Source organism: Silene latifolia, chromosome 6 (assembly GCF_048544455.1).
Source record: "Silene latifolia isolate original U9 population chromosome 6, ASM4854445v1, whole genome shotgun sequence".
Lineage (NCBI taxonomy): Eukaryota > Viridiplantae > Streptophyta > Magnoliopsida > Caryophyllales > Caryophyllaceae > Silene > Silene latifolia.
This window is the reverse complement of record NC_133531.1, coordinates 81,139,802-81,165,349: the sequence shown is the minus strand read 5'-3', so window position 1 is coordinate 81,165,349 and position 25,548 is coordinate 81,139,802.

Below are 25,548 nucleotides of genomic sequence, written 5' to 3'. Positions count from 1 at the left end.
GTTGATGATGATTTGAGAGGTGATCCCCGTCTCTTGGGCCTAGTTGAACAAATGGAACTGCGCAGGAGCCCAGCTTGTTTATGCTTAGGAGAGATCTTATTGGGTTTGGATAACAGGAAAGCCAATCGCGACCTACCTTATTTGGGAAGTCCCGTTATTCTGCAGGTAAAAGAACACTTTTCTTTTTCTCTCTCTTTTTTTTTCTTTTTTTTTTCGTTTTTTTTTTTCGTTTTTTTTTTTTTGTTTTTTTTCTTTTTCTTTTCGTCTAATACCCGCTTTTGGTAGGTCTGGCTTATGGAGCGCCTTCGATTGATCGAGCCCCCAGTTCATGTTCCTTCTTATCATGCTCGCTCGATTGCAATGAGGACCAGGCTTTACATGGTGGATTTCACTCGGGTCTGCAATTACTGGGAAAACAAACTGAAGAGTGACGATGGCCCCTTGATTAGATGGGTTGTCACCGTGGTGGCATCTCAAATCATCCTTTGGAGTATCTTCCTTGGATCCTACCCGATCCGTGCGCATTCCTGGCTTGGAATTCATGGTATGCATCTTCCGGAGAGGTGATGAGACAGTTGGACTTAAGCGGATGATCCCGAAGCTTGACACCGTCCCAGATCGCTGCGTGGCGCTTACTGCGAGAGCCGAAGGGAGTGGGCCATTAAATGGGCTCAAAGAAACATGTGGTTCTTGAACTCTTCCGTTAGTGCCTTATGGGTGTCGGACTCCTATTTGCAGTGGAGGAAGGCTACTACTCCAGAGGAGCGTGAGAGATTGAGGAAGCACGAGCCCGTTGACTACAAGGTGCGCGAAGTGTAAAAGGAGAAAGAGAAGCATCTGACTGAGGGAGAGGAGGAATCCGGGTTTCGAGTTGTTCATCCTTCGAAGAAACCGAAGACCTCTCCTGTCGTGGACAAAGTGATTGACAAGAATGGGAAGGCTAGGCCTCGAGAAAGACCGTTGATGATTAGGTCCGAAGTGGTGCAGGAGCGTCCGGCTCGAGGTCGTGACAAAAAGTATGACAAAAATGACAAGGGCAAAGGGAAGATGGAGGAATAGCCCAAGTCTTTATTATTATTTATTATTATTATTATTATTTGTAATAAGAAGGTGGGGTTTTTAGAATCCTAGCCTATTTTTATTTTTGTTTTAGCATTATTATTATTATGTAACGTATTATTATTATTATTAGAGATGAATGAAATAAAAGAGGTTAATTGGTTATGAAACCGTTGTGATTTTCTATTTATTATTCTTGTCGAATTCCAAATGCAATTGCAGATGTCCTTCTATTTATATTTTGAAATTAATGGGTTGTATCCTGTGAAGGATTGCCTACGTATTCATTTAAAAATAAAATCAAACCCTTGCGCGTAGTTCGAGTAAATGTAAAAGAATAATTGTTCTAAGCAAGAGCTTGTAATGAACTTTAGAATCTAAGCATGAACTTTTACTTACTCTTAAGGTGCAATTTAGTTTATTTGACGATATGAGGATGACAAATTGTCAAAATGCAAGAGCAGAGTGACATTAGCTTATTTCAGCTTGGCCGGGGGCCGTTTATTTAGTGCCACAAGAGCGGCACGTGAGGTTACGCGAGGCGCGTTTTATTCCTATTCTAGGCATAATACCGCTTTAGTTGGTCAAGGTTTGTAGGGTTGGCAAATTCATTCCCATCTAGGTCTGTGATTCTAACCGCACCCCCTGGAAGTATGGACTTGACTAGAAATGGCCTAGCCCAATTAGGTTTGAATTTTCCCCGTGGATCGACAGGTAAAAGAGCTCTAACCGACTTGAGTACCAAATCTCCTTCCTTGATGTTCCTTGGCTTGACCCTTTTGTTGAAGGCTCGTTTGATACGTGCTTGATATGTTTGGACATTATGTAATGCACGTAGCCTACGTTCATCCAAGAGGATGAGTTCTCCGTATCTATCCCTCTTCCAATCGGCTTCCGGGATTTGACTTTCGAGTAAGATACGCAATGATTGTATTTCTAACTCGACTGGCTGTACAACTTCCATGCCGTAGGTCAAATAGAAAGGGGTGGCCCCAGTGGGCGTCCTAACTGATGTGCGATATCCCCACAAAGCAAAGGGTATTTTGCTTGGCCGATCTCGATAGTTGTCGATCTTTTCTTGAGAATTGTGACAACGTTCTTGTTTGCCGCCTCTACCGCGCCATTAATCTGTGGTTTATATGGCGAAGAGTGGTGATGCCTAATTTTGTACTTGGATAGCAATTGCTCAGTCTCGGCTTGGAAATGTGATCCATTATCACTAATGATCTCATGTGGGCAACCGTATCGACAGATGATGTTGTTTTGTATGAACTTTGCCACGTTTTTAGCTGTGAGACTAGTGTAGGAAGCTGCTTCTACCCATTTGGTGAAATAGTCGATTGCCACCAATATGAAAACAAAGGACCTCTGTCCGGCCGGAGTTATCTTCCCGATTATATCAATTCCCCAGGCAGAAAATGGCCAAGGAGATGTCATCGTATAGAGCAATGAAGGAGGGACATGTTGTACATTCCCGAAGATTTGGCAGTTGTGGCAATGTCTTACGTATTTGATGCAATCGGATTCCATTGTGGTCCAATAATACCCCAAACGTGTGATTTTCTTCGCCATCATGGGCCCACTCATGTGAGGACCGCATTCTCCATCATGAACTTCTTCCATTACTTTCCGCGCCTGCGAATGATCAAGGCAACGTAGGATTGCACCAAGAGGTGTTCTTTTGTATAACTCTCCTTGCATGAGAACGTATTGGGAAGCTAATAGGCGTATAGCACGTTGTCCCCTTTTGTCCATATCCGGTGGATAGGTACCGTTGAGTTTGAAATTTAGCATTGCTTGGAACCAAGGCTCCTCTGTGATTTCCTCTTCATCAGTGATTTGGTGGACATAAGCTGGCTCTGATCGTCGTTCGATACACAAAGGCATTTCCACCATGTTATCTGGCATATTAATCAAAGATGCGAGTTTTGCAAGAGCATCCGCAAATTGATTTTCTTCCCGAGGTAGGTGTAGATAGGTCACGTGATCAAAGAATTGGGCGACTTGGTCTATTCTGGCTTGATAAGGTGCTAAGCTTTCGCTTCGGATTTTCCAAGATCCCGTAACTTGATTGATGATCAGGGACGAATCCCCATGCACTCGGAGGTTTTTAACGCCTAAGCTAACTGCCGCCTGTAGTCCAATGAGACAAGCTTCGTATTCGGCAGCATTGTTCGTCACCTGATTTATTCATATTAAAGTTTGAGAAAAGTTGAAACAAAGAAGCCATCTGATCTGTGGTCAGCGGCGGTAAAGGGACAGTTGTTGGGGCATTTCCCGAACTACTGTTACTATTTGAGGCTAAGCTAGGAGAAATAAAGGGAATGGGGGTGACGACAGGAGGAGACTCCTTAGTGACTTCTCTAGACTCCGACATTGACTCCGACTCTGACTCTGACTCGAATTTATCGTCTTCTGGTTCTCCTTTGAACATCTCTCCTTCTCCAGTGGTGAGCTTGAAGAGTCTCTCTTGATTGTTGGTCCACTTGATTGATTTTCTCCATCCTTTCTGCTGATTCGCGTTTGTTTATGTGATTAACGCGGTAGGGTTGAAGTGGTTGTCTTGAAATATCATGGTAATGATCTCATCCTGTGCGGCTCTAACAAATCGATCTTCTCCAAATAGTAGACTAACAGCTTGTTCGTCTAAGTATGGTGCTTGACGTGCTTTGACGGTAGGAACCGTTTCTGGAGGGATGAAGTAGCAATCGTGAAAGATCTCGATTCCGGCTAGCTTCCTTTCGAGATAATGCCAAGGTTCGGGAAATCCGTGAAAGAGTTCTTGACTTTCTTCCTTAACAAAGTATCCATTTAGGGTAGGGAGATAGGGTCGCATTTGGACTCCTACGTACTTACGGTTTTGAACTTGAGCAAGCATCTCGAGAACTTCCTCTTTAGTGGGTTAGTATCCTAGGCCAAGTGGTATCCTTTTTGAGTTGTCTTCCTTGTAGGGTGTGAAGGTGTTTCTTCGGACAGGGTTCAAAGGCATTCCAGGGAAGTATCCCTGGGATTTGAGTATATGGTTGACCACCAAGTTGGAGTAGGGATCGTAGTATAGGGGTGCCAATTCGCTTTCTATGACACTTATGCTTTGAAAGCCCCCAAGTTCATGTACTGGATCCGCAAGGACTTGATTATTTGACTTCTTTTCGATTATAGCCTTGATGGGCGACGAAGTGATCGTCACCACTTTGCCATTTAGTGGAATTTTGATCTTTTGGTGAAGGGTGGATGTTACCGCTTGGGAAGCGTGAATCCAAGGTCTTCCCAGAAGTATGTTGAAGGAAGCTTCGATGTCCACTATTTGGAAGTTAACCTTTCGCTCAATTGGCCCTATGGCTATGATTAGGTTAACGAGTCCTATGACCTTTCGTCGTGTACCATCATATGCACGAACACCTTGATTGGTAGGGGTCCAATCCGACTCTTTCATGCCTAGTTTGTATGCCGTTTTCAGGGGTATGACGTTGACCGCAGAGCCATCATCTACCAAGGTCATTGGCACATTCTTCTTTAAGCAAATGACGGTGATGTAAAGAGCCAAGTTGTGACTAGCGCCAAAGGGTGGCAAATCTTCGTCTGAGAAAGTAATAGGATTACTTAGCTTCGGTGATTCTTGGAAGACCAAGTTGACTACATCGTCGGGTGTGGAGTTATGTGCTATATTTAGCTTGGCCAAAGCTTGCAGTAAAGCTTGGCGATGTGGGAATGAGCTTGCTACCAATTGCCAGACTGAAAGATCAGCCTTTATCTTCTGTAATTGCTTGAACAAATGATCAGTAGAGTCATCTTCATTATTATTTGGTGTGATAACGTTGGTTGGACCATTTGGAGTAGTACTTTGATATGGACGCCCCGAACGAGTTAGGTGGTCCACATCTTGGTCTTCACCATTTTGGACTATTTCCTTGACTAGGGAGTGTTCAATGAGATACTCGTCTTCATCGTCATCGGCCCATACTCCATTGACTGTAGCTAGTTCCCTCATTCTCATGATCTCGTCCTCTAACTGTGTGATTTGGTCGACTAGTTTATCAACCACGGCGACTATTTCTTGCATAGTGGCATTTTGAGAAAAGATTAGTGGCGCATGTTCTTTGGGTGTCGCATTGGGGTCATGTAAAGTTGTCACCACATTTTCCAATTCCCAAACTTGCCTATCCACACTTCTTGCCCATGCGATGAAGTCGGCAATGGTAGGGGAAATGGTCGAGTAAAACCCTTCATTCTCGATCGCGTGGATCTTGTCTTCGACTGGAGAAATAAGGTGTGAACAATCTAAGGTAGATTCTTCACTTGTGATCACTAGAATTCCAAGAGGATTCTGAGTGTTGTTGGGCTTACCTCCCGACAGTATTGGTAGTCGACCATCCTCTATCATGTCTTGAAGCACATTTTTCAATTTGTAGCATTTTTCTGTGTCATGCCCCTTACCCCTATGATATTCGCAGTATGAGTTCTCGTCCCAGAACTTGGACTTCTTTTCAGGTTCGGGCGTAGGTCTTATGGGTTGGAGTTTGCCTTGTTTTATTAGACTTTTTAGAGCATTGGAGTAAGTGTCCCCAAGATTTGTAAATTTCCTTGATGGGGCACTCTTCTTGGATGGCTCGAGGAGGTTAACTTCATCGGTCTTGCTAGTGGAGCCGTAAGAACGACTTGTTGAGCCTTGATATCCTCGACCTACCGTTTTGGACAAGAGCCCTTTACGGATGTCATCTTCGATCCTTGTTCCTAGTACGGTTAAGTCCTTAAAAGTTTTAATGTTTTGGTACCTCAAATGATTGGCATAGATGGGCTTTAAGTTGTCCACGAATTTCTCCACAAGGGTAGCCTCATCCGGGCGTTCAACTAGTTGGGTACTAGTCTTCCTCCACCTACTTAGGAAGTCGGTGAAACCTTCTTTGTCATTTTGGGTAAGAACCTCTAAAGTGCGCATGTTAACTTGGATCTCAGCATTATCTGCATATTGCTTAGCAAACTCGACCGCAGCGTCTTCCCAAGTAGCGATCTTCATGTGTTCTAGAGAGTAGAACCATTGCTTTGGGATGGTGTCAAGAGATGAAGGAAAGATCCTTAAGAACATCTCGGGTTTGATGCCTTTGATAGACATATAGTCCTTGAAATCACGGATGTGGTTCAAAGGGTTTTCATGCCCCTTGAATTAAGGGATATCCGTCATGTTGAAGTTGGTCAGCAAATTGGAACTCACGGCCTCATACTTGCGATTATTCTCCCTATAAATGTCATCCCCTTTAAGATACATCAATTGCTCCTCTAAGTATTGGAGTCGTTTATCAGATGCAGTCATACCCATGAGAGGGTTTTCGTCCCTGAAGTCATTCACGAAATCATCAACGACTTCGCTTTCCCGAGGAGGCAACCTCGTTTCTACGGTATAGATCCGGCCCTCGATGGTGTCAAGGCGATCATACACTTGGTCTTGAGTAACTTGGACTTGAGCTAGCGCGGTTAGGATTCAATCATTACTATCTTGGAGTTGATTAAAGTCGCTTGTTTCGGGCATCTTGGAAACTGGATAAGAGATCGACGACGAATCAAAACACGATCGACCATTCTAACACACTTGCTAAGAAAGAAATGTTTTGACTCGTGAAGTGGGTGTGTTCCACTTGTGTCAGTGAGCTTTTGAAGAAATGACAAGGTTTGAAAAATGTTGGTCCTAGTCAACTTTAGTGTAGTTGTAGGAATGGACTCGAAGTGAGGTTTTGAAATGGGCTTGGGCCCGAAATTTGACTCGACAAATGGACAGAGTTTTGACTCGGTTTTGCGCTAATCATTGGCCTTTTTCGAAATTTACATTTTAAAAGGGGTTTTGATTTTACAAAAATCGTCATGGTTTCGTTTAGAAATGGTGATCACGTAAGGTACAGACATTTATACAAGCATTATAACGGGATGCTGAGTGCATTTAAAAGGGTTTTGGTTTAAAGGGTGGGTTGCCATACCGAACAATCAAACCCGAAGTCTGTGGAGAGGCTCGTACCAAACAAGAGTAAGGACGATTCCTAGTCCATTTCCTCAATTAGTGAAAGTCCTTGATACAAACAAGAGTACGTACCATGGTATGGATGACGTCAATCGCTATCCATCCTTAGGCCTAAATAAGAATTAGGACCGTTTAGATGGGACGATTGGTCGAATGGGTTGGGTTGGGCCTAGGAAGGCCGAATAAAACGGTCTAGGAAGACCGAGTTATGAAAACCGACAATTGTCTTGTACAAACTATTCCCTAACCTTGTTCAAGTTTTACCCTTTTGGCTACACGTAGGTGTATTATCCCCAGCGGAGTCGCCAAACTGTGGACATGGGCCACGAGGGCGCTTGGGAAACAAGCGTTTGCATTTGCGGAGTCGCCACCAATTTATTGTGGAAAATTGGAAACCGTTCGAATACCTCGTGCCATGTCAAGACACAAAGTAGTGACATGAACACCAAGAACTCGTTACCCTTAACATTCTATGTCTAGAATGACTCTCGTGGATGCCAATGAACACGGATGTTCACAGAGATCTGGAGTAAGGGGTGAGGGTACGTATTAGGAAGCTCTTTTGATCGAACACCTAATCCCGCCCGCCTCGATAGCGGCCTCTACTAATGATTAGGGAAATTATCTATACTCGATATATCGTCGATTATATGCATGCAATGCAACATCCAAGTTTTAATCCTAACATGTGAGAATTTAGACTAAGTCGCTTAACACGTAATTTAATCATACAATAAATGTCAAAGTAGGGATTTAAGCTCAATTATATGTGAAGGCATACAAATGATACAATAAAAGAAATACAATAAAATACAATAATGAAAATTAGAATAATTACAATGGATTCAAATGATTTATGTCGAAAATACTTCCAAAACGGATAATTTGAGAAAGAACAAAATAAACGAATAAGCGAACAGGAATTAGGCGATAATACGATTAATTAGTTAATTAAATACGTAAGCTAATTAAACTAGGCCAAGGCAGAACGGAAGTTCAGAGACAGAAATCAACCTGGAACAGGCACAGCAGAGTTGCGCCCTCTGGAAGAGGCGCAGCAGTTGCTGCGTCTGTTCCAAGGGTGAGTTCTGGCTGTGAAGCCGGAACTGCAAATCGTTAATGTTAATTGGTGAATTTAAGGATTAATTATGATATTTGACTCGGATGAAAGTGATTTAATGTGTTAATTACATGCAAATGGGTCATAAAAGCAATAAAACATCGATGAAACGAATGCAAACGAATTAATTACATGAATTAAAGATTGATTAGTGACATAGGTGAACTAAATAGGTTAAATATGACAAATTAATGACGAATAGACAGATGGAAATATATCAAAGGTCGAATTCCAGAAACTCCATACGAAAGAATCGAATCTCTACAACCCGGATTGATTTTAATGACGAAAACCAGCAAATATTGGATTACTTGGGATTTAAGTCGGGTTTTAACGATGAATTATACATATTAATGATGATAAACAATATACATGTGAAATTATTGTGCTATTATGTCAAGGAATTGAAGAACAAACGAAGACAAATAATGAACGACGAATTGAGAGAGGACGAAGGAAGAAGAAAGGAAGCAGGAACTACGGCAGCCTCACGAAGAGGCGCAACATGTGTTGCGTCCCTTCGAAGAGGCGCAGCAGTTGCTGCGTCCTTTCTCGACGGTCATCTTCTGGTAATCCGTAAAAAGGGCTTTAAAGCATGGTTTTATAAATCGGTTTTAAGAAGTATTTTCGACATGAACCTTACATTAATGATACAAAAAGTAAATAACAATAAATAGAAGAGAGATTTAAACCCTCAGACTTACATGTTTGACGAAACGAGATGAACTAAGTTTACGATTAGTGATGCTCGACTCGAATGTAATGAAAGTGCCCTTGTAAGAGGAAAACGATTAAGATTAATTAAGTTGATTATTGTGGAGTTGGTCAAATTGGTCGGTCATGCAAACGAGGCTGGTACTCAGAAGGATCCGAGCTTACGTGGTCGAATGTTCAAGCACGTAGACGCCAAAAAGTAAGAACGTGGTCTAGAATGCAAAGGGAGAAGAGAAGGGCGGACACTCGCGTGAGAAATATGAGGAGCGAAGGCTCCTATTTATACTAATCACGTGAAGGAATAGGGTTTTCGGAGAAACTTTGGAAGTGAATCTCGAAAAGATATGAAAAGATACGAAAAATACGCAGAAAAGGACTGGGAAGAGGCGCGGCGATCATCGCTTCTCTTGGAAGAGGCGCAGACTTTTGCGTTGCGTTGTTTCCCAGTGGTTTCCTCTGCGGAAGAAAGATTTTCGTGTTTGGTTTATGGAATGACGGGATAATCTTATTTTCCTTAATATTTTGTGTGAATATTACGGGAAATACTTTACCAAAGAATAAAAGATTGTGAAAGATTTATAAAATATGGAATAGAAATATCCGGAACATTCCAGAACATTCTGACTCGGGATTTAGCGGTTTATCAGAAAATGAAGACGGTTTTAGGCCCGGACTCCAAATGTACTCTAATTACTGTCAAAACGACCGTATCGGCGCGTAGATGACAATTAAGAGGTAGACATCAGTGTTTGAGAAATCACTTGACGATAAACTTACGAACTGTCACAAATCGTTCCGCGTACAAAACATGCGGCCCAATCATCACCGGGTGCTTTGCGGGAGGTGCAGAAATGAGGTATCTACAGTCCCAAAGCAAATAAAGGCAACCCACCTTGTTACTAATCGATGCAATACTTAAAAAGGACAATTGGGCTTAGTCCATCTGTTTTTCATTAATTACGCGCTTTGTTACATGGGTGAGATTTACGTGTGTCCTATATAAGCTAGACTTTCGTATTCCACTATCAAATAGAAAATGTGATGTAAGAAGACAAAAAGATAAGGATTTGACTAAAAGAAGATCAAGTTGCCAAAACTAGTTGGATGAAGAATAGCTAAGGAAGTTGATCAGGGTTGCAATTCAAGTCCATATACGACACAAGTTCTCGGACGTTATAAATACATCCGTAGACAGACAGAGAACAAGGGACGAAAAATACAAAAACTAGCGAGAGCACGAGAAACATACCACACGACCAGATCCAGAAAATTCAATACTCTAATACTCCGTCTCAAATATACACTTCCAATTCAAAATCAAACCATTTACATAAATTGTCCCAGTTTCCATACAAGCGCATAAGAGCCGTTAATTTACAACAAAGTAGAAATTCATTAATAGTCAACATCCACATAGGCCTGAGAGTACCAAATCAAATAAGTTTTTTTTACTCTTTTATTTCATCTTTTATTTATTTTCTCTATTTTATTTTTTATTTTTTGTATAATTGTATATAAACTAACCTGTTTAACTTGTCTTTGTATATAATTTGTATCGTTTTTCTTATTCTTTTCGTTAAATTCGTCAAATATATAATATTATAAATAAATAGTAGAGGCCGTCAGTTTGATGGGCGGTCCGGGTGCCTAACACCTTCCCTGACCGTACCTTTACCCCCGAACCCGCAATCTTTGGTTTAGGCCGGAGTGACGGACCAGTCCCCATTCCAGGGATCAAAAGGGGCCTTTTTCCGTTAAACTTATTTTTGTATGTTTTTTTTATAAAAACTACTGGCGACTCCATATTATTTATTTATTTTCAAAAAGGAACTGTGAGATCCCTGAAAAAATCTTCTTTTTGAAATAAGTGAATATGGAGGAGTCGCCAGTAGGTTTTATAAAAAAACAAACAAAAATAAGTTAACGGAAAAAGGCCCCTTTTGATCCCTGGAATGGGGACTGATCCGTCACTCCGGTCTGATCCAAAGATTGCGGATTCAGGGGTAAAGGTACGGTCAGGGAAGGTGTTAGGCACCCGGACCGCCCATTAAACTGACGGCCTCTACTATTTATTTGTAATATTATATAGTTGACGAAGTTTAAGACAAAGAAAAGAAAGTTAGAAACAATTAATTTTATACAAGTATTTACAAGGACAAGTTACGGGGTTAGTTTATATACAATTATACGATAAATAAAGAAATAAATAAAAGACTGGAATAAAGAGGGTAAATAAAACTTATTTGAATTGGTACCCTCAGGCCTATGTGGATGTTGACTATTAATGAATTTCGACTTTGTCGTAAATTAACGGCTCTTATGCGCTTGTATGAAAACTGGGACAATTTATGTGAATGGTTTGATTTTGAATTGGAAGTGTTTATTTGAGACGGAGTATTAGAGTATTGAATTTTCCGGATCTGGTCGTGTGGTATGTTTCTCGTGCTCTCGCTAGTTTTTGTATTTTTCGTCCCTTGTTCTCTGTCTGTCTACGGATGTATTTATAATGTCCGAGAACTTGTGTCGTATATGGACTTGAATTGCAACCCTGATCAACTTCCTTAGCTATTCTTCATCCAACTAGTTTTGGCAACTTGATCTTCTTTTAGTCAAATCCTTATCTTTTTGTCTTCTTACATCACATTTTCTATTTGATAGTGGAGTACGAAAGTCTAGCTTATATAGGACACACGTAAATCTCACCCATGTAACAAAGCGCGTAATTAATGAAAAACAGATGGACTAAGCCCAATTGTCCTTTTTATGTATTGCATCGATTAGTAACAAGGTGGGTTGCCTTTATTTTCTTTGGGCCTATTAACAAAAGACGGGTAATCAATTTTAAGGCTTGGTTAAAAAATTAGATATTAAGTTGGGAAAAATGGAACATAGGCTTGTAAATGGTTTTATGCCATTTTTAAGTAATTTTGCGGGTTGAATAAGGATAGACGGTTTATGAGTGGTTTACGCCATTAATTAACAAAGCGGGCTAAGTAGAAGTAAAAGGGCTAATGGATGGTTTTAGGCCATTCTGTATGATTTATAGGAAAATAAGCGTAAAGAGTCATTTAGTTATAACATTGTCAATTTTCATTTAGTCATTTAATTTTAGCCTCATCATCGGGTTTCCTTAAGGCTAGGTAGACAACTTTGAGGTGTCTACAGTATCCGTCACAAAATCAGAAACATATATCATCTTCATAACTGGATGAAGCAAAATCTGAGCAGTTCCAATTTCCTATTTATTTATTTTTATCAAAGTCCAAGATTGTTCCCATTTTTAGTTGCAATGAAATTTTGATTAAATAACCGAAGGCAATGTCACCATATCGAGTCCACTTGTTTATATATTAAAGTACTTTGTAACCAATTTTAGAGATCTTACATACCTTAATAGATGGTAACATCCCCCCTACTACTAAGAGAATAAAAATTCTCTTAATTTTACCTTCAAAAGACATCTAGCTAAATAAAGTAACAAGTAAAAAAAATCATTACATTATTATCTTTTCAATCAATATATTCTTATAATTAAACTCTAATCTTTTAATTAAAATTCATACTTATGACTTTTTCATTAAAATCTATAATTTATTATGCAATCATTTCCATTTCCATAAATGTTATTTTTCATCAGTTACACTCTAAAATTACGCAAACCTGCTTCTTATGCAGTTTTTAACATAATTATTGTCGTCACTTAGTCTAATTATTCGTAAATCGTCTTTTTAAGTACGTAGTATATTGTTTTTACCTGATTTTGTTATAAGGTTATATGTGTTTTAATTAGATTTTACATTTTTACATCGCTTAATTGTAATTTAATGTCATAAATTAGTTTCATGCAATGATATATCATTACATAGTTAATTTTTTATAGTAAAGTAATAATAGTTTAAGACAAAAATAACTTAAAAAGTGTCTTTTGATGGTAATAAACTTTCATTTTCTAGTTCTTACTAAGATTATATTAGTACATTATAACATTAAAGGTACAGTTAATTTATGCAATTAATTTAACGAGAATGTCTCTTTATAAAACAAAACTAAAAAATACCGTGCTGTAGCACGGGGATCTATACTAGTATTGATCAATTAAGTAAACATGTAACAGACTGAAATATGTTTCAATTTCCTAAATATTTGTGACCATATTTAACTGGGTGTACTCTATTTACCCCATCATATATTAGTTGGCTGAAAATGATGACTTATACTCTTCAAATGACCACATAATAAAATTTAGGTAACCATGTTACAAAATATAATATATGACAATTTTAAGGATAAATGCCTTCATTTGTATATTCTAATGAGGTGTCTTAAATGGTAACATATATATTGAATAATTTTGTGAATATGTGTGAGACGTGCATTAAATTTCCCTAATGGAACTGTATGTTTATATCTTTCTACAAAATGTCACCTCTTTAGATTGGTCACGTATTGAACGATAATGTAAATATCTTGTACTATGAAATATTATAACTTGTATTTAGTTTTATCTTGTAATACGGACTATCAAATCTTGATCTGTTGGGGCTGGTGTCCTCTACAGTTAGCGCAATAACATTTAAATCTCTAAAAGGATCAAAGGGTATACTTTTGTATTATTATCAGTTGGTCCACGTTTATCAATAACGGTTGGCTTGCTAGATAAGTTTGACGTTATTGTCATACTGATGGCGGTGATCAACTGGTCCCTAAAAGTCACACCTATAGGATACGTTTGAGAGATGTGACGGTATGAAAATACAGTCATATTGATGCCTAATTTGACTAAGCAGTTAGTCGGAGTTATTGACTAATAAATTAGTCAAACGCGATGTTGAGATAATTATTTAATACGGATTAAATAATGATGGCTAAGGCGAATTAAACAGTTAATTCGTAAATTAAATATAAACGATTATATTTGATTAATGTATATTGAATAAATTAATTATACAATATTGTCATTATCGGACATGTATTATTATACCGACTAATTCATGTTGCTAGACGATATTTTAATAACCGATAACCGATGACGATTTATAATAAAATCCCGTCATATACATTTAGCAATTTTGAGTCGGACCACGAGTTAAAAACAAGGAGAAAGTGGAAAGCCCACTCCCTCCTCTATTGAACCTCACGGCCGAATGCAACAAAAGGAGAGCCTCTCTCCTTTTGTAACCTAATCATTCATTTTGCAAAAATATTAGGGTTTCAGAGCAATTTTTTCTGAAATTTCTAGATCTCACATCGGAAAAACTCACAACAACTCTCTCAATATTGCAAGTCAATTAGAGAGTATTTCTAGCACAAGGGGCATAGTCTCAGACGGTCTTGGGTGCAACGATTAGGAGGAAATCTACGTTGATTTCTATCTTAGGCCGAATTCTCAAGGACCCGAGGTTAATTCTTGTGCTTTATCGTTTCTCTTGTATTTTTGTTTTATGACAATAATCACATGTTAAATTTTGCGTTATAGTCCTAAAATTTAAGGGTTTTATGACAATAATCACTTGTATTATTCTTGAGGGAGATCAATTATGCAAGTGCGTTGAGTCTACACGATTAAAATGAATTTTAAATAGACTTAAATCACCTCGATGAGTTGCTTATTTCGTTTTGTTTTTCCTTTCTTTTTCAGTGTAGATCACGATCACTTAAACTGCTAATAACAAAATGGTGGCCGTGTTTGACGACCCAATGCCAAGTGCCACATTGGACCGTGAGTCCCGGCTTCGGATCTTCATGAATCGAGATGAATCACCCACTCGAAAGAATGATGGATCAAACTTCGCGGACTGGGAGGCGGCATTACGGAATGCTGCCGCCGCTGACGGAAGCTCAAATATCCGACGAGCCCATCCCGTCAAACCCAGGCCCCACGGCTGGAGCTAACGAGATCGCCAAGTATAACGATTTCGTCATGGAAGCGGGTGCGATTAAAAACGTACTCATTTTTGCAATGGAATCCAATTTGCAGAAACGCTTCATAGCCCAAGGTGCAAACAAGATTTTCACCACGCTCACTAAGGAATTCTCGAAAGCACCGAGAATCGTGACCTATGAGCATACCACTCGCTTCTTTGATGCGAGACTCCAGAAGGGCCAACCGGTTAGCCCACACATTCTCAGCATGATTGAGAATGTCGAGAGACTGGAGGCGCTTGATTGTAAAATCAGCGAGAACATTGTGATTGACCGCATGCTTCATTCACTCCACGATGGTTTTGCGCTCTTTAGAGCGAATTACTATATGAATGATTTGAAGAAAAGTCCTCATGAACTACACTCCCTACTCGTACAGACCGAGAAGGATATGAAGTTCAGTGGGAGCTTGAAACAAGATGTTCTCGTTGTGTCAAACAAGGGCAAGGGTAAGGGCAAAGCTCAGGCAGACCTAGCGGTAGGTAAACCAAAGTTTAAGAAGTCGGGATCAGGTAAGAGTGGGCCTGGTGAGGCAAGCAACTCATCAGGCGCGACAAAGAGCAAGACCGAAAACATGGAATGCCATCACTGCCACAAGACTGGGCATTGGAGGCGTACATGTCCTGTTTACCATGAGGACATAAAAGCAGGTCGCGTTAAACCTGTTGGTATGTCTTCTTCCTCTTCTACTTTTATTCATATGATTGAGATTAACCACGCAAGTTACGGAACTTGGGTACTAGATATTGGTTGTGGTTCTCATCTGTGTAATCATGTGTAGGGGCTCCGAAACATCGAACCCCTCGTAAAGGGTGAGGTGGACCTGCGTGTCGGGAATGGAGCACGAGTGGCTGCCGTCTCGAGGGGAACATACGTGATCCAGCTTCCTAGCGGATTTGAGTTATTTTTATATAACTGCTATTATGTACCAGTCTTTCTAAAAACATTATTTCGGTTTACGCACTTGACAAACTTGGTTTTTCATTTGTAATAGAGAATAATACTTGCATTTTCTCATTACACGATATGATTTATGGCAAGGCGGTCTCCATGAACGGAATTTATGTTTTAGATCGGACTCACCGAAATATTACACGTAATGAATAAGAAGTTAAAGGTTGGTGACAAAGATCAAACGTATCTATGGCACTGCCGTATGGGACACATTAATGAGAAACGCGTAAAACAGCTCATAAAGAATGGAGCTATCTCGGCCTTTGATTTTCAATCATTTGGCACGTATGAATCATGTCTCATTGGTAAGATGACTCGAATTTCCTTCAAAGGTGTTGGAATGCGCGGCTGCGACCTATTAGGACTCATACATACGGATGTGTGTGGACCTATGTCAATCACCGCACGAGAAGGCTATAGGTATTTCATCACTTTCACGGACGATTTAAGTAGATATGGCTATGTCTACTTAATGAAGCACAAAAGTGAATCCTTTGAGAAATTCAAGGAATACCGAAATCGGGTCTAACCTCTTTGGGTAGAAAGATTAAAACACCGCGATCGGGCCGTGGTGGCGAGTATCTTTCTCACGAGTTTGATCAACACCTCAAAGACTCGTGGGATTGCCTTACGCTTAACTCCACCTGAACACCTCGGTTGAATGGTGTGTCCGAACGGAGAAATCGAACACTACTTGATATGGTTCGATCCATGATGAGTCACACCGTCTTTGCGACTCATTGTGGGGTTATGCTCTTAAATCACAATTTGCTCTAATACTTAACCGAAGTCCGTCTAAAGCTAGTGACAAGACTCCATATGAACTATGGAAGGGAACGGTCCCTAACTTGTCCTTTATACGGGTTTGGGGCTGCGAGGCTTATGTCAAGTGGAGACACGAGGATAAGCTCGGCCCGCGATCGGTCAAGACATACTTTATAGGTTATCCTAAAGGAACACTTGGTCATTACTTTTATTCGCCAACCGAACAACGTGTATTTGTTGCGGCTAGTGCGACATTCTTAGAGAAGGAATTTCTCGAGAATGCAAAGAGTGATAGAACCTTCGAGTGTCGGAGGTTCCGAACCAAATACCGAGCAACCATTGGAGGAACCAATTCCTTCAATCCCGGCTGCGTGAATATTCTGAGGAACCTAGGAGGTCGGGAAGAGTCTCTATTCCTCCGGACAGATACATTGGTATGGTCGAGGAACATGACATAGATGACATTCTACTCTTAACGAGTAGTGAACCCGCAACCTATAAAGATGCCATGACCAGTTCTGACTCAAAGCTATGGCTTGAGGCCATGCAATCCGAGATGGACTCCATCTATGAGAACAACGTATGGGATCTTGTTGACTTACCTGCTAAGGTTCGTCCCCTTCAATGCAAATGGCTTTACAAGATAAAGCATTCTGTGGAAGGTCAACAAGATATCTATAAAGCACGACTAGTTGCTAAAGGTTTCACCCAAGTGCCAGGTTTGCACTACGATGAAATATTTGCACCCGTAGTCATCTTTGCGTTCCATTCGGATTATCTTAGCGATTGCCGCTTTTCATGACTATGAAATTTGGCAGATGGATGTGAAAACCGCCTTCTTAAACGGTTTTTTGGAGGAAGAGTTGTACATGGTACAACCCGAAGGTTTCATCGATCCTGAACATCCTAAGAAAGTATGCAAGCTTAAGCATTCCATTTATGGACTTAAGCAAGCTTCTAGGAGTTGGAATCATCGTTTCGACCAAGTGATAAAAGAAAATGGATTTACTCGATCGGTCGAGGAACCATGTCTATATATCAAGTCGAGTGGGAGCAAGATTGTCTTCCTAATATTGTATGTCGATGACATACTCCTGATTAGGAATGACATACCTCTCTTAACTTCGGTAAAAGTATGGTTGAAGAACCATTTCCGGATGAAAGATCTGGGTGAGGCACAAAAAATTTTGGGCATCCGTATCTATCGAGATAGATCGCGTCGGATGTTATCTCTCGTCGGAGTCTTACATAGACAAGATCCTAGAGAGATTCAGCATGACTAACTCCAAAAAGGGGTTTCTTCCTATGGCTCCAGGGGTGCATTTGAGCAAGTCTCAGGCACCAGAGACACCGGAAGAGAAAGAGCGCATGACACGGATTCCTTATGCCTCGGCTATAGGATCAATCATGTATGCCATGATATGCACACGTCCGGACGTGGCATATGCATTGAGTATGACAAGTCGATTCTAACAGCATCCAGGTGAATCACATTGGATGGCTGTCAAGAACATTCTTAAGTACCTACGGAGGACTAAAGATTGGGCATTGACTTATGGAGGCGATCAAAAGCTATGCGCAACCTAAGATTCTGTGAGATGCTAGCTTCCAAACGGATCGAGATGACTCAAAATCTCGATCGGATTCGTTTTTACTCTTAATGGCGCTGCATCAGCTGGAAGAGTTACAAACAAAGTGTTACAAAGAGATTCTACGATCGAGTCCGAGTACTATGCCGCGTCGAAGGCCGCAAAGGAAGCGATATGGATGCGTCAATTCTTACAAGGACTATCCGTAGTGCCTAGTTCGAATGACCCGATCACCATCTATTGCGACAATAGAGGTGCCATCTTCCAAGCTAAGGAGCCTAAGTCTAGCAACAAATCTAGACATGTACAACGGAAAGCTCATCTAATCCGAGATTACGTGGAGCAAAAGGAAGTAGTGATAGAAAAGATTGCTACAGATGATAACATAGCAGATCCTCTCACTAAACCATTACGACAAGATAAGCATGAAGGGCATGTTAATTCCATGGGAATTAAACGTGTTCCTGAGTTGTAGTACTCTTTTATGGATTAGATTCATTCTCTTTTGTACTCTATACGACATCATCGTTTTGATATTTATATATTCTGTTTTTCATGTGAATTTGTACGACAATTTTGAACACCACAAAGTGAACTGAACAAACATTATATTTTTGGTCCTTAATTGCCCACGTGAGCTGATAACTCTGGCAATTATTTTGTGACGTTGGTTGATGGTGGGTTCAACGAGCCATAAGTCAACAGGTTGACTGACCAATCACAGAGGCGATTTATACGGATATCTCGTAGGACACAATTGTGACATCGACGTGGAGTCCTAAATGTTTTATAACATTCGGTGTCAGGTCGTGGATAAGACCTCCATGGTGATCCTAAGAGTCGATTCTTTTGACTATCGACTGTCTCTTGAGACTAAAGCGATTTTGGGTGACTTTGGTTTCTTTCTCACGGTCATCCGTAACGGGGGCCAAGTAGATTTTTTTCTCGGTCATTTCATGCTTTGTGCTTAGATCGGAAGGAGTCGAGTTGAAGGAAATATTCACCTTTATCGGTACTCGATATTTCTCAGGGCCACTCGAGGAGCTGTAACTGAAATGCATGGCCATGCTCGAATACGAATTCGTTTTATCAGTTGAGTTACTCTCTAGTCGGGGAAACCACTCTTGATACAGATCGATTGTAAAATACGACCTTTGCGGATCCGGATCTGCAAATTGTTTTACATTGAGTGGGAGAAATTTTAAATGAATATGAGAATCGGTTATCGCACATACACTTGTACGGACAAGTGGGAGTTTGTTGGAGCCGTGTCCTCCAGTTAGTGCGGATAACGTTATTGCACATACACTTGTACGGACAAGTGGGAGCTTGTTGGGGCTGGTGTCCTCTACAGTTAGCGCAATAACATTTAAATCTCTAAAAGGATCAAAGGGTATACTTTTGTATTATTATCAGTTGGTCCACGTTTATCAATAACGGTTGGCTTGCTAGATAAGTTTGACGTTATTGTCATACTGATGGCGGTGATCAACTGGTCCCTAAAAGTCACACCTATAGGATACGTTTGAGAGATGTGACGGTATGAAAATACGATCATATTGATGCCTAATTTGACTAAGCGATTAGTCGGAGTTATTGACTAATAAATTAGTCAAACGCGATGTTGAGATAATTATTTAATACGGATTAAATAATGATGGCTAAGGCGAATTAAACAGTTAATTCGTAAATTAAATATAAACGATTATATTTGATTAATGTATATTGAATAAATTAATTATACAATATTGTCATTGTCGGACATGTATTATTATACCGACTAATTCATGTTGCTAGACGATATTTTAATAACCGATAACCGATGACGATTTATAATAAAATCCCGTCATATACATTTAGCAATTTCGAGTCGGACCACGAGTTAAAAATAAGGAGAAAGTGGAAAGCCCACTCCCTCCTCTATTGAACCTCACGGCCGAATGCAACAAAAGGAGAGCCTCTCTCCTTTTGTAACCTAATCATTCATTTTGCAAAAATATTAGGGTTTCAGAGTAATTTTCTCTGAAATTTCTAGATCTCACATCGGAAAAACTCACAACAACTCTCTCAATATTGCAAGTCAATTAGAGAGTATTTCTAGCACAAGGGGCATAGTCTCAGACGGTCTTGGGTGCAACGATTAGGAGGAAATCTACGTTGATTTCTATCTTAGGCCGAATTCTCAAGGACCCGAGGTTAATTCTTGTGCTTTATCGTTTTCTCTTGTATTTTTGTTTTATGACAATAATCACATGTTAAATTTTGCGTTATAGTCTTAAAATTTAAGGGTTTTATACGGATATTACCCCACATGATCGTCATTTGAAATAATATCATCTATAACTTCATCACTAATCGAAAATAATGAGCAACTTTTGTAGTGTTTTAGAACTAAAGTGGTCACATATTAGACAAGTCATTTTTGTCTAATATGTCACCATTTTTATTCATATATGTTATGATGATACGAATCATTCAAATCAAATCAAATATAATGTAAAATGGTTATATTTTATAACTAAGATGATAACATTTCATTCAAATATCCTATGTCACCATTTTAATTCAGATATGTTATCATTCTAAGATTCTTTTTCTTAAAAAACAAATCAAATGTAATGTAAAAAGGATCATATTTTCGACTAAAATGGTTACATTTTCTAACTAAAATGTTCCGCATAACTCTATACTCTAAACCCTTTCTATTCATGTTCCAGTTAATGTATTATACAACTTATTTAATGTAGTTGACCTTTATTATAAAGTTATCGAGCTCTACTAACAAAATTATCGAGCTATGATACAAAGTTATTGAGCTTAACAGAATAATTATTAAGCTCAATAACTTTATAAAATAGCTCAATAACTTTTAAAATAGCTCAACAACTTTGTGTAAGAGCTCAACAACTTTGAGGCGGTTGTACAATGCTACTATACAACTGGTTGTAGGATAGTATTTGTGTTCATATCTATAAAAAATTATTAAAAGGCTAGCCTAAAAAAGCCACGTAGACAATGCCATATGGGATGAAAAAAGCCACGTACGCAATAACAATGTGACTTGGCAAACTAATATGACATGGATTATCAATTTATTATTATATTGCATTAATTTAATTCACTTATTTCCTTTAAAAATCATTCCATATTCCATTAGCTTTAAACTTAATTAACTAAAAAAAAATTACAATAAAAAAATAAGCATTAACTATAAGTTAATATATAATTTCAAGATATTTCATATGGAGTAGTATTGTATGTATTCGAAAAAAAAAAAAACTGAATACATGAAATTAAGAACGAAGAAGAATAAACGAAGTTGAAAACAAAAGAAAAATTGTATCTATACAATATAGTTAAAAGGCTACTTAAAACATTTAATTTTAATCCACATGTCGATTTTTTATTGGTAAATGCTAATTCATCTATATTGATTACTTGATTATTTATTTATACAATATTATAAAAGTCTAAATCTATAAATATTATTAAAAGGCTACCTAAAATGACCAATTAAGTCCACGTAGACAATGCCACGTAGGATAAAAAAAAGTCACGCAGACATTTGAAGCTCACGTCAGCCGCATAATCCAAATGCCACACACACACACATTCATACCCAATTACCCCGTCTCTTATCATCACTGTTCCTACCGACAACGACAATTCCCCTTTTTCCACTCATTTCGTCAACCGGCATTAATTTATTATTACATGACATATTTAATTCATTTATCTATAAATTAATTTAATTCACTTATCTATAATATTAAAAGATATTATCTATATTCTTAAATGATTTTGGTATATTAAATATATTATTTTCCAAAATTTATGTAACCCTTAGAAATTTACATTAAAATTTCATAATTTATAATTAATATTGACATTTTAATTGAAATTTTTGTGATAAAACATGTTAATAAAATTTATAATTTATAATTAAAATTTTTGTAATAAAACATGTTAATTAATTAATTAAAACTTATTAATTAAAACTCTTCATGTTACTTACCACTCACCATTTTTATTAATATTTTTTCCTATTTAATTCATTTTTTAATTAAACATGGTAATAAAGTGATTAAAACTCTTCATAATACTTAACATCCACCAAATTAATTAAAAGTTTTTCCTATTTAATTACTTTTTATAATATAATATGTTAATAAATTGATTAAAACTCTTTATATTACTTAACAGTTAACACCAATAATTTTCATTAATATTTTTTCCTATTTAATTCACCTCTTGAGTTTCTCGGTAATCAATTATCAAATTAAATAATACCACAAAAAAAAATTAAAAAAAAAAATTTAAATAATGGAATTTATGGTTGTATAATGGCTATAAAACCTATAATACCTATAATAGTTTCTATCTATAAAATCTTATTAAAAGGCTAACCTAAAAAATGTGACATTGCAAGTTTAATTGTGACGTGGCAACTTTTAATGTGACATGGTAAAAAAAAAAGTGATATTGATTACCAATTTAAGAAAATTAAAAAATATAAGGTAAACAAATTTAAAAAATATAAGGTATAAACACAAAAAAGAAAGAAAAAAATTGTAAACCATTGATCTCCTCTCATAATTTTTGTTATTTATTTACCTTATTTAACCATTATTTCCTTTATTTAATGAAATGGCCTTTTAACTTTTCTTTCATCATTACTATATATAATCCGTATTTATGTACCATATTTTTTTATCTTTCTTTCATTCATAAAATTTTGAGAGAATTTGTAATAGAATTTTTCATATATATATATATATATATATATAACTATTATATTCACCTTAATTTTCAATTTTATTCAAAAAAAATAGCACCTAAAGTATACATAGAAAAGTAAACTAATTGTTTCGTTTTTTATTTTTCTTACATTTTGTATTAATTTGTTATTATTTTTTGTGTTTGTATTAATATTGCAGGAGAATGAATTTCCAACTTTATTCAAAAAATTGGTAGGTAAGGTATAGCTAAAGAACTAAATTAACTATTTCGCTTTTTATTTTTATTATGTTTTGAATTAGTTAGAATTTTATTAGTTATTTTTTTGTGCTTATATTAATATTGCAGGAGAATGAATTTTCAACTTTATTCAAAAAATTGGTAGGTAAACTATACAATGAGAACTAAATTAATTGTTTCACTTTTTATTTTTATTATGTTTTGAATTAATTAGAACTTTATTAGTTATTTTTTTTTGTGTGTTTGTATTAATATTATAGGAGGATGACATACTCATATACTCCCTCCTATTCATTTTAACTCTCCCCTTTCAAAATGGCACGCAAATTAAGGGGAGAGTTATTTTATTGTAAAGTATTGTGGTGGTGTAAGGTAATTGGAGAGAAGGAAGGTATTATTGTGGGGTAAAATGATTAAAATAAGTATTATTGTGGGGTAAGATGATTAAAATAAGATAAAGTATGAGTATTGTGGGGTATTGTTGTGGGGTAAGGTGATTAAAATAAGTATAAAACTTTACTAAATAAGGAAAGGGGGAGAGTTATATGAATAGATGAAAAAGGAAAGAGGGAGAGTTAAAATGAATAGGAGGGAGTATCAATAACAATGCACGAGATTCGAAATAATGGCTATATATCTTCTTTACAGATTTTTTTTCTTGGTTTGGATGAGTCTTTCATTTTTGTCGGTTTTTCTTTTTTTCTACAATGGTGTATTTGAAATATCGAATGGTAGCAAAAATCTTTAATAAGTTGTTTGCATGTTGTTACATTATTGTCCTTCACTCTTTCCTACACTTTAGTCTCCTTTGTAACACTTATGATCTATTTTTATTTTGTCAAACAGGTTACAAATCAAATTGTTTAGCCAAATTGTTAAAGTACGATCCACATATGTCAATTTGATCTTATCATAGTGTTATTATATGCATAAATAGTAATTAGTTAGAAATCGATTCTTATTCTCCAATTCATTGTTCCAATTCCAATGCTTTCAAGCCTTTAAATCATTTTTTTGTTTTTCATCAAATATATATACTATTATGTAACTCACAATATTTTTTGGATAAATATTTTTTTTGAATAATTTGATTATATTTTATTTTCTCCTGAATTAAGAAAGGCTAATATTTCGTATGAAGTATAATAGTATTGTTTTGATTATAATATTTGATGAATGATCGAATATGAAGAAGTTATGTTTAGAATCGTATATGCATGAATCTCTATTTATTGCGTGATTCCGAGAAATGTGTAATTAGTTTTGCTCCTCTTATACTACTAATAATAATTATTAGAGTTCACCTGTAAAGTTTTGATCCGTACTTTACTCTCTTACTTTTTGTCCCAAATCTAATCTTATATATACTACGAAGTATATTATTATAACACAAAATGTGATATTTTAAATATATGTAACCTTTCATTGGAATTATACGGAATAGTTGTTCATATAAAAGTTCACGGCCGTTTCTTTACAAGATAAACATAGGGCCAAGTACTTTAAAATGCACCAAAACGACAATAAAAATAATATCTCCATTCAAGCAATAAAGAGGCAAGTTGCAATGTTTGTTGGTGAAGAAAACCATTCATATTCTATGATCTTTAAGCCGGTCAAAGCAATGGTTAAATAATAAAGAGACAATTGAAGAATCACTAATTAAAGAGACAATTGAAGAACCATTAATTAAACATGCAATTGAAGAATCATTAGCATGCAACTCAAACGAGAAAATTGAGAGTCATTGATTTTCTTTCTATAAAATCTCATCAAAATATCAATTCATATTGTCTTATTTGATACCAGGTTGTCCAAACCAACATTACCCGTCCTTACAAAAGTCAGTTTTTTTGTTCTCTCTGTAATTTAGAGTATTTTATTGGAATTTTGTGTCTCCTTTTTCCTTTTCTTTTTGTTCATGTATTTATATTTAATAGTCTTAATTGGAGGTGCCAATTCAATTAATTAACTTGATAATTTAATTAGTGATGTTATTGTAGGAGGTATGTATATGTTAATGCGATCCTAAAATGGATGTGCATTGAACTTCGCGTAATTATTTTGCATACCCAATAAGAAATATTTTTACGAGACTAGCATAATTATCCATATTGTACGAGTTTAAGGATTTTGACGGGAGTATTTATTTAAATTCTATATCTATATGTGTACTTACTATAAGTGAAGTAATAAGAAGGTTATATTTTTGTAGAGAAAGAAAGGATAATGAATGAAAAGCAATCACGCTATATATTTCGAAGTTTAGAGGTTTTTAACTACATATGTAGTAGAAAATAAATTTCATTGCAATTTGTTCATATATGGAAGGGTGACTTCTTTTAATGTTTTGTTTTATTGGTAGAAACTTGTACTCATATTTTTAAATCATTTGAAAACAGGGGACGACAATGGAGCGCAAATTCATGTTTCAATACTTC